This window comes from Thermobia domestica, chromosome 14 (assembly GCF_964235325.1).
Source record: "Thermobia domestica chromosome 14, izTheDome1.hap1.1, whole genome shotgun sequence".
NCBI lineage: Eukaryota > Metazoa > Arthropoda > Insecta > Zygentoma > Lepismatidae > Thermobia > Thermobia domestica.
The window spans coordinates 16,516,259-16,537,082 of record NC_137467.1 but is presented as its reverse complement, the minus strand read 5'-3'; the positions used below and the strand labels follow the sequence as shown (position 1 = coordinate 16,537,082).

At 35.8% G+C, this 20,824-nt stretch overlaps 1 protein-coding gene across 5 annotated transcripts in view; it reads right to left on the bottom strand.

Annotated features, from left to right (window-relative positions):
• Positions 1–20,824, bottom strand: part of LOC145669547 (protein brain tumor-like) — a 229,349-nt gene that overhangs the window by 149,606 nt on the left and 58,919 nt on the right. Inside the window, exon 1 of one of the 5 annotated variants that reach the window (XM_081737738.1) lies at positions 20,147–20,371. The exons of the other annotated variants lie outside the window; for them this stretch is intronic. The gene's annotated coding sequence lies outside the window, so the exon portion shown is untranslated. Of the gene's footprint in view, positions 1–20,146; positions 20,372–20,824 lie in introns of those variants that run through there. 5 annotated transcript variants of the gene reach the window in all.

The following is a 20,824-nucleotide window of genomic DNA, read 5'->3' as shown; positions in this document are numbered from 1 at the left end:
GTAGATCAAACGGTAAACCCTTACACCTTCCTTGTTTGATGTCTGTTCGCAGACCGGTAGATCAAACGGTAACCTTAATTCCTTCTGGTAACCAACTTTGTTTAATGTCTGCCTAGCAGACCGGTAGATCAAACGGTAACCTTTACACTTACCCTGTTTGATGTCTGTTCGCAGACCGGTAAATCAAACGGTAACCTGTTCCTAACCTCTGGTAGCCTACCCTATTTGATGTCTGTTCGCAAACCGGTAGATCAAATAGTATACCTCTTACCTACCTACCCACTAGGACTGATTCGTGCCCTCCCAGTCTAGTGCAGTTTTATTTTATTTATAAAAAGTGCTACAGTTAGTTTGTTTTATTCAATAACATTCAGTGAGTTATTTTTACTACCTATTGGAACGTCGCCACGTAAGTTAAACTCTCTTATATATAAACACAGTACTTACACTATCGCCCCGGCTCTGGTTCTTGTAATTTGCTTAAAGCCAATAAACTGCAGACTTACTGCAAGAAACATATTTATCAAGTTTTGTTTCAAAAAATATCCCAAAAAATTGTTTGGTTATAAAACCTTAATCAGGATAACAATTCCATTGTTTCCATTAAAAAATAAGTCTTGGCCACGGCCAACGCTACCGTGTAATACTAAGATTCTTCAAACTGTTTTGTTAGCTAAGTTCCTGTTTCCAGTATAACTTTACCGCTCGAGTTATAGTTGATGTTTTGCAAAAACTTTGGTTAACTAAATAAAAGTATTTTAAAAAATTACAAAACTCTCTTGTGTGGGTGCCGGTCTACGCAAACGCATACCGCCGGCCCGCCACATAATTTGGTGGCAGCGGTGGGATATCTTGAACAACCCTAGGATATCTTGAACAACTTAGGATATTTTGAACAACCTAGGATATCGTGAACTTTTTGCACAGCCTTAGGATATCAGGAATAATCGTGACATCGTAAACTTTGATACCAGTTTAAGTTATTTAAGTGAACTGTGTTTTGTGCATGTGCATTTTGCATGTGTGGTATTTATTGTGTGCTGAAAGTTTTTTCCATCTGTTTAACTTTCATTCCATCCTCCTTGGCGGAAGCGAAAAAGGGAAAAGGACGCTTTTGTTGTTTGACTGGCCATCAATCAGCAAAACATCCTGCTCACTGTATCGTGACGCCAAACGCACATTAGTGATTTCAGTTCATTAGTGTTTAAATAAGTGCAGTGCATTTTAGTGTTAAAATTAGGCATTTAAAGTCCCATACAGGTGATAAACCCATCGTAAATTTAGATTTAGTTAGGTTAAGTGAGAAATTCCTCTCAAAAACCATTATTGCTCAAACCTTCGAGTTTTCGCAAATCTAAGAGGTCCATTCATTTATTTCATTTGTTGTTTGTACGTTGAAACGTAATTTAAATTTTTAATCATGGCAGAAGCTGACGGAAGTAACGTACAGCCAGAATATGTTAAAGTTTCTCAGGCAATTCAGGTTATTGCAGAACCATTTACAGAAGATCGTTCTAAGTTGAGGCAATTTATTGATAGTTGTGAAATTGCTCAAGGGTTAGTTAAGCCCCGTGATAAGCCTGTATTATTAAAGTTTATTAAGTCGAAAATTTTAGGAAAACCTAGAAATCGTATTTTAGTTAGATTGAACGTAAATACTTGGGAAGCAGTTAAGACAATTTTAGAAGAGAATTATGCTACACATAGATCTATTGATTATTATGCTTGTTTATTGTTTTCTGCCAGGCAAGGCAAAAATGAGGGTATTAGCTCATGGGCTAGCAAGTTAAATACAATTCGAGCTAATCTGAAAGCTGCTGCTTCGAAAATATGTCGTGAAACTGAAAGAGCTGGTGCTCATTCACTTATTGATCATTTGACAAAAGCATCTTTTGTCCAGGGAATTAGCGATCCCCGCATTCAAACAGTAATTCGTGGTAAAAGTACAAAAGATGATAGTTTCGCTCAATTAGTAGATTTCGCTCTAGTTGAAGAATCGCACATATTGTCTCAGAGACGAAAGCCATTAAATTCTAAGAATGAAGATAGGGCAAATTCTTCAAATCATAACCATAAGTCAGAAAAGAAAGGAAATAGGAAATTTTCCGAGAAAAAGCATTCTGAAAGTAAATCTAAAAATTCTCATAACTCTTCTCATTCCCGTAAGGATAGTAGAAATTTTAAGAAAAAGGTTCATTGTTTAAAAGATTGTGATCATTCAGTAGACTCGCATAAAGAACCGCATAATAAACATTGTAGTAAAAATAGTGACAAATTAGAGGATTCCAATTCTTGTTGTGCTTTACGTTGTACACACTCATATCATTGTCGTGAAAAGCGTACCCATACTTGTGCTAAAAAACGTATCCATGTTTGTACCCGAAAAAACACAAGTTCTCCGCGTTGTTCTCATCACCGGCAAACGCGCAGTCCTTCTCCGCGTAGTTCTCGTTGCCGCAAAACGCGAAGCCGTTCCCCGCGTCGCATTCAGTGTCACCCAGCGCGAGATCCTTCTCCGCGCCGTCCTCAATGTCATCGCCCAGCGTGTACTCATTCTCCGCGTCGCACTCAGCGTCGCCGATCGCATAGTCATTCTCCGCATCGCACTCAGCAACGTCCAGCGCGTAGTCCTTCGCCGCGTCGCCCAGTGTATGTGTGTCCTCAGCGCCGTACACCGCGCAAACCTTCTCCGCGACCAAACCCGAATAATGTCTCACCGCGTCGTCATCCCGCCTTTGACACGCATAATTGTGAATTGAAAGAAAAATGCCGTGCTGACCACAGCACCAAGCCAAAATCTTGTAGCAAGAATAAGTCTTTATGTTGTTTATCGAAACACAACTCCTCCAGAGTTAAATTAGAAAAACGTTTTGATAATAATAAAAATCAGAATGATAATGTTAAAAAGATTTTCCTTTGTTCCACTGAACAAACGAGTAATAATTGTACAAAGGTGTCCCCACCTCAGAAACCTGATCGAAATTCTGTTAAGTCTGATACAATTGGACGTTACGCCCAATTATGCGAATGTTCCACTAAAAGTATAATCGATAAAAAGGGTAAAATTAAAGTACAAATGATGGATTTAAATAAAAATTACAACATATTATTAGATTCAGGCTCAAATCTATCGCTTATTAAGTATAACCATTTACGTAAGTCAATGTTGAGAAAGATACATAAATGTGACTCCACTCCAGTGCATGGATTCAATAATTTTCATGCCCATACTTTAGGTACATTAGATCTTAGATTAAAAATAAGCAAGAACAGAGTGACTCATACTTTTCATGTAATGCGTAGTGATTTATTACCTCCTAATGTAGCCGGTATAATAGGCAAAGATTTTCTTCTTGAACATCATTGTGTAATTTCGTATGACGAACAAGCTAAATTAAAAATTGATATAGGAACTAAAGTAAAAATCCCAGCACGTACTGAAAAGCTAATTAAAGTTAAGACTAAAAATAATGGGATAGGATTTTTGTCCAAACGTACTTTGGCAAACGGTGTATTCCTGCCAGACGCTATAGTTAAAGCATCCGATAACAAATGTATAACTAGCATTTTAAATTTGACTGAAAATGAGGTAAACGTACAAATTCCTCCAATCTCTTTAGATTTTGAACCACTTCTTGATATGACAAAATCTCATAGTGTTTATGCATTGAGCAAATCTAACAATGCAAGTCAAACTAAAGGATTAAAATCGCGTTTAGAAGTACTTAGGCAGAACTTGCGATTAAACCATTTGAATCCAGAAAAGAAAGCGTTAATACTGTCGCATTGTAAAGAATATCATAATTTATTTTATTTAGAGGGAGACAAACTCTCCTATACTGATGTAATTGAACATAGCATCCCCATTCATCCCGACAAACGAAGTACAGTCGTGACTCAGAAACCGTACCGTATTCCCGAGGTACATAAGGCAAAAGTACAAAATCAAATCGACAAAATGTTAGATAAAGGTATAATTTCCCCAAGCAAGAGTCCTTGGAATTTTCCAATATTAATAGTGCCAAAAAAGATAGACGCATCAGGCAAACCTAAGATTCGTATATGTTTAAATTTTCGTAGGCTTAATCAAATTACTATTGGAAATAGCTTTCCTTTACCGAATATTACAGAAATACTAGATCAGTTAGGGCAATCGAAATACTTTACGACCTTGGATTTAGCCAGTTCGTACCAGCAGATTAGAATTAAACCTGAAGACCGTAGTAAGACCGCCTTCAGTACACCATATGGTCATTACAAGTATAATCGCATGAGCTTTGGATTATGCGGTGCCCCCGCAACATTTCAGAGAATAATAAATATTGTTCTATCCGGATTACAAGAATTAAAGTGTTTTTCGTATTTAAACAATTGTTGTATCTATAGTAAAAACTTAAAGGACCATATGTCAAGATTAAAACTTGTATTTGATAGGTTTCGAACCTACAACCTCAAACTTCAGCCTAATAAGTGCAAATTTCTTAAAAAAGAAGTAACATATTTAGAACATCAAATAACAGATCAAGGTCTGAAGCCAGACCCTCGCTTAATTGAAAAAGTGTTACATTTTCCGCATCCGAAAAATGTCAAGCAATTGCGTGAATTTTTAAAATTAAGTTCTTATTACCATAAATTTATTGAAGGCTATAACAATATAGCCAAACCTCTCACTCTTTTGTTAAAGAAAAATGTTCCATTCAAGTGGGAAACCAAACAAGAACTAGCGTTCCAAACTTTAAAAAAAAAATTGACATCACCACCTCTCCTTCAATATCCTGACATGAGCCGTCCCTTTATTATTACCTGTGACGCCTCAAAAGTCGCAATTGGAGCTATCTTGTCTCAAGGCCAAATTGGTCAAGACAAACCAATCGCTTACGCTAGTCGTACACTAAATAATGCTAAAAAAAATTACTCCACAACCAAACGTAAATTACTTGCAATAGTTTGGACTGCCAAACTATTCCGCCCATACATCTTTAAAAAGAAAACAACCTTTGTAACTGATCATAAACCTTTGCTTTGGGTGTTTAGTGTAAAAGATCCTAGTAGTAAACTTTTAAGATGAAGAATTAAGTTAAAAAAATATAATTATAAGATTGTTTATAAAGCAGGTGTCCGTAATACCAATGCTGATGCATTGAGTCGTATTGCATATTTAAACCCCAATCCAGAAGGTCAACCTTCTACCCTTGACGAAAAAACAAAAAGTAGAATTTTAAAAAAGTTTCACAACCTTCCTACCGGTGGACACCAAGGTATTCATCAAACTATAGCTAAAATCAAATCGTACTTAAAATTAAACAATATCAATCCAAAATCTTGAAAAAAACTAAACACCGATGTCAAAAAATACATAAAGAAATGTAAATCGTGTCAAAAGAACAAACTCACCCAACCTAATGTCAAACTTCCAATGGTTTTGACCACCACTCCCGAAGTAGTATTTAAAAAATGTGCTTTAAATCTTGTAGGGCCGTTTCCTGAGAGTTCTCTCGGAAACAAATACATTTTAACATGCCAAAATGAATTATCAAAATATTTAGTAACCATTCCCCTACAGCAACAAGATGCAAAAACCGTAGCTAAAGCCTTTGTAACAAAAATTGTTTGTGTTTTCGGTATACCTCAAACCATTTTAACCAATCAAGGTACTAATTTTATGAGCGATACCTTTAAAAAAATGTGTCGCATGTTCCAGATTAGGAAACTACATACTAGTGCATTCCACCCTCAAGCTAACTTCGTTGAAAAAGTTCATAAATCTCTTGCTAAGTATCTGAGGCATTATGTGTCTAAAAACCAACTGAACTGGGACGTCTGGTTGCCATACGCTGCTTTTGCTTACAATACAACTCCACATTCAGTAACTAACTATACTCCACACGAGTTGATGTTTGGCCGGATGGCTAACATCCCTGGTATATTACAAAAACAAACTACCGACATTAATTACGCGTATGATAATTACATCAAAACCCTAAAGCAGAAGCTTCAGAACAGTTACGAGTTAGCTAAAACAAAACTAAAACAAGCTAAGGTTAAAAACAAAGAACAATATGATAAAACCGCCTCTCATAAAAAACAATTGTTTAAAGTAGGCAATCAAGTGTTACTTAAAGATAAATCTGTTAAAAGAGGACGATCCAAGAAATTGGGTTCACAGTGGATCGGTCCATACAAAGTAGTTAAAATTAAAGGTGTTAATTGTACTATTGCTAATCAAAAAAAAACATTTGTAGTTCATGCTAATAGGTTAAAGTTATATTATTAGTAAATACTATTAGTAGGTAATGTAGTTTCCATTTTTGTTCGCAGCCATCATGAGACATCCTCTCTCCTTGTCTGCTTGCTTAATTATATATATATATAAAAAAAAAACTTTTGGTCATATGTTCTGGGTATTCTCATCGAAAACTTTAATTAAGTGTAATCACCCGAAAACTCCACAAGGTTGAGCTAATTAAAAAACTAAAAAAATATATACATGGTAAAAAACCAAAGAGGAATATTTAATTAACTTCATAAATTTAATTTGGGTGTTTGAAATCTAAAAAAATTCTCATTTTTGGTATTTCCGATGTTAATTATCAATGACTCTTATTTAATTATTTACGATAATTAAATCAGATGTCATTTCATATGTTAATTATTATCAAATAGTCTTTTAAAAACTATTCATAACACTGTGTTGTCTATTAAACATAGTCAATACTCGTAGTCAAATATATATGAATTTGCATGTCATACATTAATAAAAACATCGAGATCAAATGTTTTTATCAATCAAAAAATTCTTGGTTATGTTATTAGTTTACCTTTGACTAATGGTTTAAAATTTAATATGTATAAATTAATTCCATTTCCAACTGAGCTTAAAGACAATAAGTATTTCTTTATACAGCCTCAAAATCCGTATTTGATTATTAAAGTATCAAAACAATATTATAGTAAAAATTGATAAACATATGTTTAATACTTGTAAGGAATTAACTTCATTTTCAAGGGTTTGCAAACAAACATTTCCGTTAAAACCTACACATAGTAATAAAGACTGTAAAGTAAAACTTATTGATTTTGTTAAATCAATTCCAGCAGATTGTAACAAACGTATAGTAGAATTAAAAAATATTTTATGGATTTCATTAGATAATAATGAATGGCTATTTGCTTCGCCATTCCCAAAAAAATTAACAATAGTTTGTGGAAATGATATGTCGAAAACTGTTTTAATTCATAAAACTGGAAAATTAACTTTAGATAAAAACTGTAAAGCTTATAGTCCAAATTCCTTAATCAGTTCTCAGGAAATATATGTAAGTAACAATACAAGTAAAGATTTACTTCCACTACTAAATAATAGCATTGATTGTTGTATATTCTCAAACTCAAAGATCAATATTAAAAATATAAAATTTACTTTGCCGTTAAATCATATCATACACAAAGTTACAAATTTACAATATGCCAGCCATCGTGTTGAGGATGTTAAAAAATTAATTAATAAACAAAAATGGCAAATAAAACAAAGTAATCATGTATTTTCTTATTCTATTTTGACTTATATAATCATGTTTACTATTCTAATATTTCTTTGTGTATATTGTAGTTTTAAGCTTAATTGTTGTAAACATAAAAATAAATGGTGTAATTCAAACTGTATCAAAACCATATGTTTTAAGCCAACAATCATTGCAGGTGTACAATCAAATAGTCCAGCTCTTAATGCCACTTATCGAGCTGCTTCTGGTAAAATAACTTTTAACAAGGAATCACAAGATGATTCACCTCATCTCAATCAAAGAAGTTACTAGGTCTAGAAACTATCGTTAAAATTTAATTTTGGAATTTTTTTTTACTTTAATTGTAGTTAATACGAAAAATTTTTGCCTTACAGTTAAAATTTTTCTTTCCCTAGAAGGAAGGACTGTAGTGCCGCAAATTCGCAAACTATTTTTTGCGAATAATTATTTCTTTTCTTTTTATTTTTTTTTAAAACTGCAACAGAATTCGTATTTCATTTACTTCTTTTAAAATACAAATTCGTGTTGAGTGTTCTTTTTTTTCCTAGCTGGAAACCAGACATCCTGTCTGCCTTCACCGAGTTCCCCCTTTCTGACCTGTAGGTCAACCGCAGTTAAGATAAACATTCTCCCCTTCTGGTTCGATACAGAAGCTTAGTTTTTTTTCTATATTAATGTAGTCTTTTAACAAGTTAGATTATTATTATTAGTGGTAAAATACTGTTAAGAAAACCCATATAGTTTGTGTATCTTTAAAATGTCATTTTTGCTTCTAAAAGAAGATTCTTTTTCGTTCTTCAAAACATTAAATATATATGTGTGTCTTTGGTCAAAAAACAAGTAAAATAAACTGTTAAAGGGTCTTGAGTTCATTATGTATAAAACCTTTCAAGTTTATTACTTGAAATCTTTTATGTTTAGTATATGTTTATAGTTTAAAATACTATTTGTACCATTCTCTGTAATATCTCGATGTAATCTCATTCTTCCAGAGAAAGGGGCTCACACACCTAAACTCAAGGACTACACATCACACGCACACGCATGCGCACACACAAAATCTTATCTTTTGCCTGGCTCCGCCCAAGGCACCTTGTACTAGCCAATCTAAATGTTAATAGCATGGCTCGTTCCAATAGTTAGTCGCTCCACCCCTCAGAGTGGAACTCTTCCGAGGTCATCTGCACCCGAAATCGTGTGCAAAGCCAATAATCTTTCTTTTCAGAATACTGGTCCCCCTCGGGCTCCGCCCTAGGTACTTTTTAAATCTCCACGCATGCTCAACCTCTGACCTTACGGTCCTCGTGCAACGTTTGCTCACGTTACTATTTTGCACACAAACCGTAAATTGGTGCCGCTTGCACCTCCGACCGAGGCCCTTAAAAACGCATGTTTTGGCCTCTCTCGTCGGACAACGTCCCCCTCCTAAACCCCTCAGAAACGTGCAAACTACAAGGAGTACACAATTCGTTAGGTACGTCTCAGTTCAGAAACTTATCACAAAAAAGTCTCTAGTTGTCCATCCCTCTGCCTTCAAACCTCTCTGCCTCTACGGAGGCCTGCCTACTCAATCTCTTGGTTACCTACCTCACTACCTTAGTTTACCCAATACTTAGCAATCTGTTTCTAAAAGCTCAATGGCTCAGCCAGGGTTCTCCCATAATTGCTGGTCGGCTTAGGAAACTAACAGTCAAAGTACTACCCTACCTAATCCTCACAGTAACTTGGCAATCTGTTTCTAAAAGCAAGACGGTTCAGCCAGGGTTCTCCCATAATTGCTAGTCTGCTTAGGAAACTGACGGCTAAAGTTACCTCCTTCCAAACTTGGCAATCTACTTCCGCAAGTTTCGCTTCAGCCCGGACTCGCTCCAGAAACTGCTGGCAAGCTTAGGAAGTTGACGGCTAAAGTTCTGTCACACCCCTATTTAATGTGTATTTTAACAAACTCTAAGTTTATTGCTTAGCTGGCCTAAAACGCACCGGTAATCAAATAGTGACTCCCTGTTTGATGTCTGTTCGCAGACCGGTAGATCAAACGGTAAACCCTTACACCTTCCTTGTTTGATGTCTGTTCGCAGACCGGTAGATCAAACGGTAACCTTAATTCCTTCTGGTAACCAACTTTGTTTAATGTCTGCCTAGCAGACCGGTAAATCAAACGGTAACCTTTACACTTACCCTGTTTGATGTCTGTTCGCAGACCGGTAAATCAAACGGTAACCTGTTCCTAACCTCTGGTAGCCTACCCTATTTGATGTCTGTTCGCAAACCGGTAGATCAAATAGTATACCTCTTACCTACCTACCCACTAGGACTGATTCGTGCCCTCCCAGTCTAGTGCAGTTTTATTTTATTTATAAAAAGTGCTACAGTTAGTTTGTTTTATTCAATAACATTCAGTGAGTTATTTTTACTACCTATTAAAACATCGCCACGTAAGTTAAACTCTCTTATATATAAACACAGTACTTACACTATCGCCCCGGCTCTAATTCTTGTAATTTGCTTAAAGCCAATAAACTGCAGACTTACTGCAAAAAACATATTTATCAAGTTTTATTTCAAAAAATATCCCAAAAAATTGTTTGGTTATAAAACCTTAATCAAGATAACAATTCCATTGTTTCCATTAAAAAATAAATCTTGGCCACGGCCAACGCTACCATGTAATACTAAAATTCTTCAAACTATTTTATTAACTAAATTCCTATTTCCAATATAACTTTACCACTCAAATTATAGTTAATGTTTTACAAAAACTTTAATTAACTAAATAAAAATATTTTAAAAAATTACAAAACTCTCTTGTGTGGGTGCCGGTCTACGCAAACGCATACCGCCGGCCCGCCACACATAATTACTGTAAAATTAACGGTATTTTAATTTCGCGGGGATGAAGACTCTTAATGCGGTGTACCGAAAATGTTTCCGCGAGTTACTAAACGGCGTGACACACATCTTGGCATTTAAAGGCGGCGCTCCAAGTTTCCTTTAAATGCTGCTAGCAAATGAGAGGCCAGCGGTATTTGCCATGTTTATTTTGTACACATCCACGTCTATCCTCTGCCACCTGATGGCGCTATAGTTCGTCTGCTTAGCCATAGCCACACCCCTTACCACTCGGCAACGTCACATCAGAGTTTGCGTTTTATTTGTTTAGATGAAATGTCAAGATGTTTGTCACAGGTTTTAGTAGCTCGCAATCGGTTGTTTGGCGATCACTGCTCTATAATCATCAACGTAAAAATAGGAAATGGCTGATTTCTAGCACTTCCGGTCTGAGTTTGAGGTTAACGTCCCTTTCAGTAGCGAGGCTATATGAGACGTGAATTTACTGATTAACGTGGAATTCGAATCACATGAGCTCCCCAGTTCTGGTTTGAATACAGTCTTCAAAAAGTAACTTAGTTCGTGACTTCTGACCTACATTTTTGACCGTTTGGTGATGCACCATCAGATAATTCTTGACATTTCGTCTCCCGAACGTACGGACAGGGTAAATATAGAAAGGCGTTTCGCTAAACCCAAAAATACTTCTTAAAAAAAGGATGGAATTATGCTAATGCTGCACAAGCCCGGAAGACAGCATTCCTAAAGATAGCTGCAGAATACAGCAGTACCTTGCAGCATTGACACGCAATTCAAAGGGGGTACATAAATTATAGGTGATGCCACAGGGGGATAAAAACGGGTTGAATACGAAGAAAAGGAAGTAAGGGTAGTAGAAGAGTGACGTATCAAAAGACTAGGAAATGGGATACTGGAAGGAAGTTTAGACAAGATATAAAAAGGAAGTGCAAATGGTTTAAGAGATTACACTTAAGGTCACAATTAAGTACAGATTAAACGCTGAATGCGTAATGTCTAAAAGCCAATTTACTATCGTACATTGGAAGAAATAAGCAATATACTATGCAAAACTAAACATTTACCAATATTAAGGTATGTACATACAAATACCTATTGATAATCCTGCCTGTTCTAAATGGTTGCGAAACATGGTCACTTACTCTGAGGGAAGAACGCAAACAAAATATTTGAGAAACAACTTTTGACATGAATATTCGGACTCAAAAGGAACGGGAATATTAGAAACTTCAGAATAAAGAACTACACAATTTATACGGTTAACCAAACATTGTTAGGGTCATTAAATCTAGGAGGCTCAGATGGGAAGGTCATGTAGCTAGGGTGGAAGAAAGTAGAAACGCTTTCAAAGTTTTAACAGGAAATCCAATCGGGAGACTACCATTAGGAAGACCTAGGCGGAGATGGGAGGACAATATTTAGATGGATCTCGCAGAAATAGGAATACAAAGTAGAAACTGGATCCAGTTTGCTACGAATAGAAATCAATGAAGAGCTTTTGTGAACGCGGCATTGAACCTTCGAGTTCCATTGGCCAATAGTTACTTATTTTAAACATTTGCCTCAAATAAGTTCAAAATATTAAATGTGGTCGTAATTAGTATTATAGAACCGACTTGAAACTGATGAAACATTTGAATCTGAAATTAAGAAAATCTATAGAATAGGGGTTTTAAAAAAAAAACGGATTGGTCAAGTTTCACCCGACTTTTTTTTTTTTTTTAAAGCAATAAGACTTTATAAACTAGCGTGTTTGGGTGTGGTTTACTATCTTGTAGAAACCTATTTTTAAAAATCCTCTCATTGATCAAGTGCACCCAGGTGAGGGTGGGTTTACACGAAAAAAAACAGGTTTCACAAGCTAGAGTACAATGGTCATGATTTGGAACCAGTTCTCAAATAATGTGGTTTGGGGAGCATACCTGGCAAATATATTGACTAGAATTCTCAACATAGTGTTTTTTTTTTTTTTTTTTTTTTTTTTTTTATAAAGACAATGGCGAATGCCTGCCAACAGAAACGATCACCGAATCTATTAAGATAAATATAGACCGTATCAATCCCCAACAGGCAGTATTATTCAATATTCACCCAGTAATTCAATTTAAAAGGAAAAAACCTCAATGGATCAATGTTGAAACCGTTTACAAGCGAACTGGCAATCATGGTTACCAAATTAGTTGTTTTGACACAAATTGTGTGGTTTCTTGCTGTGTAGTGGGAAATATTCGACAAAATGTATCCAGATAGAACTGGTTGATGTATAACGTAGGAGCGCAGTTTTACAATCTAAGAGTAGTGAGAAACATGAGGAAAGGAGATGGGGGGATGATAGAAGAAGGGTTTTATACTTTTAAAAAGTAGAGAAACATAATGAAGGGACGGGAAGACGTAAAAGAGGGGGTTTTACAATCAGAGAAGTAAACAGAAACGATGAGGGAAGCGAACGATGTAGGACAGGGGTTTTTAACAATAAGAAAAGTAGAGACATTCAATGAGGAAAGGAGGGGATGATATGAGGAGTTTTACAATCTGAGAAAAGTAGAGAAACTCAAAAGAGGGGAGGGATGACAGGCGTTTTTAACAATCTGAGAAAAGTAAAGAAACTAAATGAGGAAAGAAGGGGAAGATATAGGAAGAGGTTTAGTCTGAGAAAAGTAGAGAAACTCAAGAAAGGAGAGGGGTGACAGGAGAGGGGGTTTTACAATCTGAGAAAAAACTGAGGAAAGAGGGGATGATGTAGGAAAGGGGTTTTATAATCTAAGAAAAGTAGAGAAACTCTATGAGGAAAGGAGGGGACAACATATGAGAAGTGTTTTAATTCTGAGAAGTAGAGAAACTCAATGGTAGGGAATGACAGAGGGGTTCTACAATCTGAGAAAAGTAGAGAAACAATGAGGGGAGGAGGGGAGGGAATACAACAGGAGAAACGGAATAAGCAAGTTTCGGCAGCGTGCAGTCATGTATCAACGAGTAGTATGCCCCTAAACCATTAACTACGCTATCGATATTTTGGTTTGCCTATCACCAATTTATTTATTCAATGACAGGTTTCCTACAAGCTCCTTTTCCCTCTCCGTGCGGTTTCCTGAGAAAGAAAGCAAACTGTGACGTCCCAGAGTGTTCAATTTGAAATGACTTACCTACTTGATAGTGTACGATGCTATTTAACTAATCTACATGGAATGCAGTCTAAACAAGACCTCTTTTAATTAGAAGTGAGCAACCTGTCTCTGGTCACCATATTACTCTTAAAATTGATAGTCAAACGTAATAAACGTATTTTTTTCTATATTGAATTATCATTATAATTCGTTACGTATAATTAGTATAATCGGTATTTTTTTTTTCTAGCGTGGTTTATGGTAGGTTTTAGTCTAACTAGCAGGAAATTTTCTCAACTTCCGGTAATGATGCTGACATTTCCGCATTTTTAATATTTACTGCAGACAGCGGTTTCACATATCAGCACCATGTTCCAAACGTTTCGCATAGCCTCGGTCCTGGAAAGGAACGACGCTAAACTCAACCACATTTCTGGACTTGCTGAGACGTTGCTTTACGAACATATGATGAACAATAATTCCGCTGGCCCATCCAATTTTCATACTAATACTGAACAGAACACTTATGATCAGTTCTCCGAAATCCAGAGCAGATATCGTCACCAGAGGAACGTATAAAGTATTATTTTCTTAGAAAGATGTGTTTCTAATAAGATGGTAATTGAGCTACATTACAACAGATGTTCGACAAGGGGAACAGATGGCGGTACATTCTATTTACACAAATGGGGCATTCAAAATTATGTCCAAACATGAATAAACAAAAACCGCATTTTTGGAATTACGTTCCCTCTGGTTCTCATGCGACGATATTATCTACCATCTTCGTTCATAAAATGAGATATTTCTATTTTACGTCCCGCGTCTATGACCGTTAGGCTAAGGAAGACTATAATTAAGGCAAGTGACTGATGGAAGAATCGGTGGGGAAAAATGAAATAAAATCTTAATTTTATGTCCCACGGTTATGCCGTCTGGGCTAAATAAGACTATGAGAAATGAATGAAATGGTGGAATGAAGAAAGTGGGAGGAAACGGGAGAACCCACAGAAAAACCACGCTTACGGTGATCGTCCACTACAAAGGCCACTTGATGCGCGCTGAAATTCAATCAAGGACCCCATGCAGAGGTGAACGCTTTATCATTGAGGCATCGCGGCACCGAGAAATTGGTGGAATCAAAATGTGGGAAAAACGGAAAAGAAATATTTCAGTTTAACGTCCCACACTTACCTTTTAGACTGAAACAATGATTAAGGGAAGTGAATGATGGAAATTGATGGAATGAGAAACTGTAACAAAATGGGAGTACCCCCGAGAAAACACACGAACACAATGTTTTCCACCACAAACGTACTTAAGCGGGCATCGAACCAGGGACCCCACGCACCAGAGGAAGCGCTCTACCACTGAGCTACCGTGTACCCTCCATCTTCGATCATAAACTGAGGAATGATACAAAAAATGCACGACTTCTATGCCTCCAAGCTCCATTTTCTTCCGGTGCTACGAATATTTTAAGAATTATTTGTAATATTAAGCTTTTACAGAAAGTGAGAGTGCTATTACATTAAATCCATAGCAGTGCCCGTGCGACAAAGTCACTTTCACGCAAGTAGAAGGAGAGTCATACTTAGTCATAACAAACCACCATGCAAACGAAATATAGCAGCTAAAAAAAATTTCAGAAAGCCACGTTAACACTTATCGTGAGTGCTCCCATCCATCGCAGTAGGCGACGAAACATGGCTTGACTACTACTACGGGTTTTGGCCTCTTGCCATCAAAAGTTCGTTTTCAAGGTGAACCCTAGACCACAAGAAGGCATTCAAGTACGACAGCACTGACATTGAAAATAGTTCTAACACACACAAAAGAGTCAACAACAAACCCACGAAGAAGAGTAATCAACCAGATGATTCCAGCCTAATCACAGAACAGAAAACACGTTTCGTGTATATACAAACCGTGATCCTTGACTACTACTAAGAATTACAACCGTAATATGTAACTATTCTGCCTGTCTCTGCAAGAAAGCGATTTATATGTATTCTACACTAGCCCAAAAGACAAATGCCAATATTTTAACTGTGGAGAAAACAAATATAAAGGTTGCTGTAAGGATGCATGTTGCTATGTAAACATGGATTCAACTGTAAATCCATATCAGGTGTAGTCAAGATTTTTATGATTGAGGGCTACTTAATTTCAGATCGAAGGCTACTTTTAATTTCAGAAATCACCGGTGGCCCACTAGCTCGACAGAGGAAATCAAAGTAACGAGTGATCGACACACACAGTATGACACAAATCTCTTGACCTAGGATTTTTGGTGAAAAAGTAAGGAAACTTGGTAAATGGAAAGATGGGAGGGGGAAAAAAACAGCTTTTAGTGATCTTGACACTACCTTTGTTAATAATTATACTATATCGCGAACAATTTTAAAATTTTGGATCAAATTCTATGCGTTTAAATAATTTGGTCTCTCTGAAAACGTGTTTAACTGAACATCGGAAAATGTAAATGAATATTACAATTTGACCTTTGATTTGCTGACATTTCAAGACGCGGAGCAGTCGGTCAAATCAAATAAATTCGACATTTATTATCTGAATTTTGGCAACTATCAAACTTTCTCGGTTTGCCAGAAGTACTTTTGAGTTTTTTTTTTTTTTTTTTTTTTTTTTAATATTATTTATTTATGAAATGAAATCTTTCAGTTTAGTGCTTTCCTAATGGTCGTTTCTCGACTGGATTTCCAGTTAAAATTTTGAAAGAGTATATATTTTCTTTCGTTCTGGCTACATGGTGAACAGTATAATATACGGTTCCTCGTTATGAAGTTTCCATCATTCTCATTCCCCTTGGGTCCGAATATTAGTCTCTGGATTCTATTCGCAAATACTTTCAGCCTGCGTACTTCGCTCAGAGTAAGCGACCATATTACAGCACCATATTACCATAGTAAGCGACCATATTACAGCACAACAGGCATGGTTATCGTTTTATATATTTTAATATATAAATTCATAGGCAGAATTCGCGAAGAGAAATTATTTTAACTTAATAATAACACGAATTTTCTGCTTTCTTCGTGGGTATTGTTTTGGCCTGTTAATACTGATTCTAGATAATTGAAAGTATCCACTTTGTTGCAAGCATTACTTAACAAGTTAGCCACAGTTTGCAGTATTACGCTCACAGCGAATTTCCATGAATTAAGTTTTCTCTGCATTTACTTCTGAACACATCTCCATGCAGGTGTTTAATAAAACTTCTGCACTTTTTCTATTGTTTTCCTATCATAGTAATGTTATTATAATAGTTAATAGTAATACTCGCGATAGTTAAACAACGCATCTCCCTGTTTCGCGGCATTCTAGACATATTGGTCAAGATACCTCCTTTAATTAATTCGGAGATATGGAAGATAAAATTAACTTTGATATTCTGACCAGATAACAGTCTGATATTTCTGACCTTCAAATGAAACTATTTCAAGTAATATCATGGAAGGCGACGGGAGATTGGACCCACTACCCTATTTTCTAAGATACTTTTTTTTCACTTTTACACCTACCCTATTTTCTAAGATACTTTTTCTCACTATGACACCTACCTTATTTTCTAAGATACTTTTTTTTCACTATGACACCTACCCTATTTTCTAAGATACTTTTTTTCACTGACACCTACCCTATTTTCTAAGATACTTTTTTTCACTATGACACCTGCCTTATTTTCTAAGATACTTTTTTCCCCACTATGACACCTACCCTATTTTCTAAGATACTTTTTTTCACTATGACACCTATCTTATTTTCTAAGATACTTTTTTTCCACTATGACACCTACCCTATTTTCTAAGATACTTTTTTTTCACTATAACACAGTGTCTAAGTAGCGTAACTAACAACTTAAAAAAAAAAAAAAGAACTGGCTGATAAAATTTTGCTGGAATTTAACAAAAAAAAAAAAAATTACATTGTGGGTTCAAGGAGCGTTTCCTTCTTTGACATTTCTAGGGTTAATGAAGAACAAACTCTTCTGGTCAACCATTTCTGACGAGATCTGCCTCAAGGTAATCAATTTCAATACTAAATGCATCATAGTACTCTGGAACTAAAATTAACACCTCTGTTGTTACAAATACATGTTCAATATTGTCACACTTGCGAGACTATGTAACGGACGTTACCTAATACTGAAAACAGTAAATTATCACGTAGCACTTTGTAAACACATCTGTTACAAAATTACTTCACGTATTTTGAAAAATAAACTTAAGTAGATGCTTAAAGTTTATTTTTAAGTAGATGTTCTTTACATCAGCAGAAAGTACAATTAAAAAGTAATATTTATAATACGAACGTAAGAAAATTAGCTTGTCAAGTTTTAAAGTTAGCATTACTTTGTAGTCCTTAAGAAAATAGACCTACATGAAATTACATCACAATTTCTAAATGTTTGTTTCTTTAAAAGTAAATGAACCTTTGACAGACTTTTCTTTCGCATTACGTGCTTTATATTTATTTAAACAATAATGTTTACTCAAACTTTCGTGGTGCATCGTAGAAACAGTTATAAACACTTTCAAGCCTAGGTCTCAAGCTTATGCTGTAATTATGCAACTACCTCACTTACAAATTAAACATTAAAAAAGAACTTCTAATTCTTGTTAACAAGACTGTACTGATATGTTATTGTATTTGACATTCAAATTACAATTGTGTCACAGTTTTCACGATCAGTCTAAAGAAAGCAAGAAACATTACACATTTAAACTAAAGCGATCTGATTCCTACTCATTATCAAGTTTCTTTTTATTAGGGATGGGCAAAACCGGTTTTAATAAAAACCGAAAACCGGTTTCTATAAAAACCGAAACCCGAAAACCGACATTTCGGTTTTCTCCAAAACCGGTTTAACTTTTCGAAAACACAAAACTGTTTCTGTGGAAATTGATTCGGTTTCCGGAGAACAACGAAACACCATTCTGGTCAGAAATAGAACAAATTTTGAAAAAAAAACCGGAATCGGTTTTGAAGAAAACCGAAACAGGTTTTTTTTGAAAATTTTCAAAACCAGTTTCGGTTTTTCTAAAACCGAAAAACCGGTTTTGTGCCCACCACTTTTTTATTTATTAAGAGCCTGACTTACTTAATAATACGAAATGTATCATTTTCCTTTTGCTTGTTTATTCATAAGTGAAAGGAGATAATGAAATGCATCTTACCACAATCATAGATAACGTTATCCTACAACAGAAAATATGAACCTGAAGAAAATTTCAGTGTTGCCAGAACAATTCCCCAAAAATCTAAGTTAAGGCAGCGGCTAGAGGAACGAACTGCAACTGCATTTGACTACATATGTTTTGATAGGTTATAAACTACTTTTTAAATAATAGTTTTATTTAGGTTGTAATAAACAAAATAGTTTTAACATAGTTAAAATTAAATAATAGTTATTTAAAAAGTAGTTCACAGGATACCAAAACATGATTTGTAATCAAATGCAGCTGAGTTCGTTCTTCTAGTGCTGCTTTAACTTAAGATTCTGGGGGAAATGTTATTCTGGCAACATTGAAAATTCTTCAGGTTCATACTGTCTGTTGTAGAATAACATTATCTATGATAGTGGTAAGCTGCATTTCATTGTCTCCTTTCACTTATGAAAAACAAGCAAAAGAAAAATAAATTTTGCATTAGTTTTAGTATGTCAGGCTCTTTAAGTTACGACGGTGTTAGCTGTTACTCAAACACATCTGTCTCACAGTCCTCCTTGTTGGTCTAGTAGCTAGCTGCACACCTTTGATGCATGGGATTTCGGGTTTGAATTCCAGTGGAGGGCCTCGAAATTTAAACGTGTTACGGAGAAAATGAACTTAGACACAAAGAATTTCATTCCTCAAATGAATGACCCCACATTTAAGAATTTATCAAGTGCATTTCCTTGAAAGAAAGAAAAAAAAAAACATTTTCAGTCTTGAAAGTTACTGTATTTTCAATAGAAATTTCCTTCACTACGAAGCAATCATGCATCTAAAATAAACTCCTTATTGCAGCACTTTTCTTGATCTTTTTATTGTCCGTGGTAATTCAAGTTACTACATATTTTAATACCTTGTGAAATTGCAGATAGCGTTGCAAGGGGTACACAGATCACTTTCCGAATAAACAGGGAGGTCCGCGTTATCGAAAAGTTTGAGAATCACTGTTCTAATGCGTTTATCGAATCAAAATCTAAATAACGTAAAGCAAATAATCACTTTAGCATAACTGAATACCGCTTATTAACCTTGGAAGTGTGTTAAATCGCTCCAGTATTGATAAAAAAAAAATAAAGCAAATATTATCCATGTCCTTATCAAAGTATAGAAAGCAATTTTTAATTTACGCGCACGAAGGACATATGGCAAATAAAATCCTTGAAACTAGCAATACTATTACACTTTCCTTTCAATCTCCGAAAGAACCGGATATCCCTTCCCCTTAGAGCACACAAAAAGCGGAAACACGTCAATTGTTACATTCTTCCAGCAGTTAAAACAAGGCTTTTTCCCCAATGTGAAGCAAGAGAGGATTATAAAAAACAATGCATCTGGTCCCTCACTTGCTAACTTCAATCTTGACCGAGTTACATAAGAACAGAATGTTACTTCTTACTTTTGTTCGAGACATGCTTACCACACTTCCTATACAAGAAGTCGTCCCGCCCTCTAAACACACTTTCGCTGGCTGCTCGCAACTTGGTCATAGCGTCAACTCGCCTGCGGCAGTGAGAGCGAAAGGGTAAAAGCAACGCGAGAAGAGTGTCTGAGGACCAGTGGGTCAGGCAAACGGAGAACACTCGCACTTCACTTCACTTCACTGCCACACCGACCGAACTACAACTTGCTTCTCTGCACGTCACGCAACTGGTACTGAGCAACAAAGCACTTCGAGTGAATCACTGGAGGACGACATAAGGTTGAACTGTGTCACAGTTCCAGTGCGATCAAAGTGATTCATTCCCATCGAAACAAAGGAGTCTAAAGCTTCACTTTGGAGCTACTATATTTTAAGAAAACCTATGATATGGAGCCTGAACCTTCATTCAAATTGGAGATACTAAAGTGAAAAAGTAAAGATTTCACAATGAAGGAGTCTGAAATTTCGTTTTGGAGCTACTACACTAAAAACCTTGGTAAAGAAAGTGTCGTCGTATTTACGTATAAGCTAAACAAGCTATAAGTTTAGCCCCCACTCATTTGGGGACCCCGAAAATTAAAGGAAGAAATTGAATGTACATTTCGAAACTATACGAAAAACAATAAATAAAATCTACATATAGCAACAGTGCTTCGTGTTGTGTAGGCCCCTATG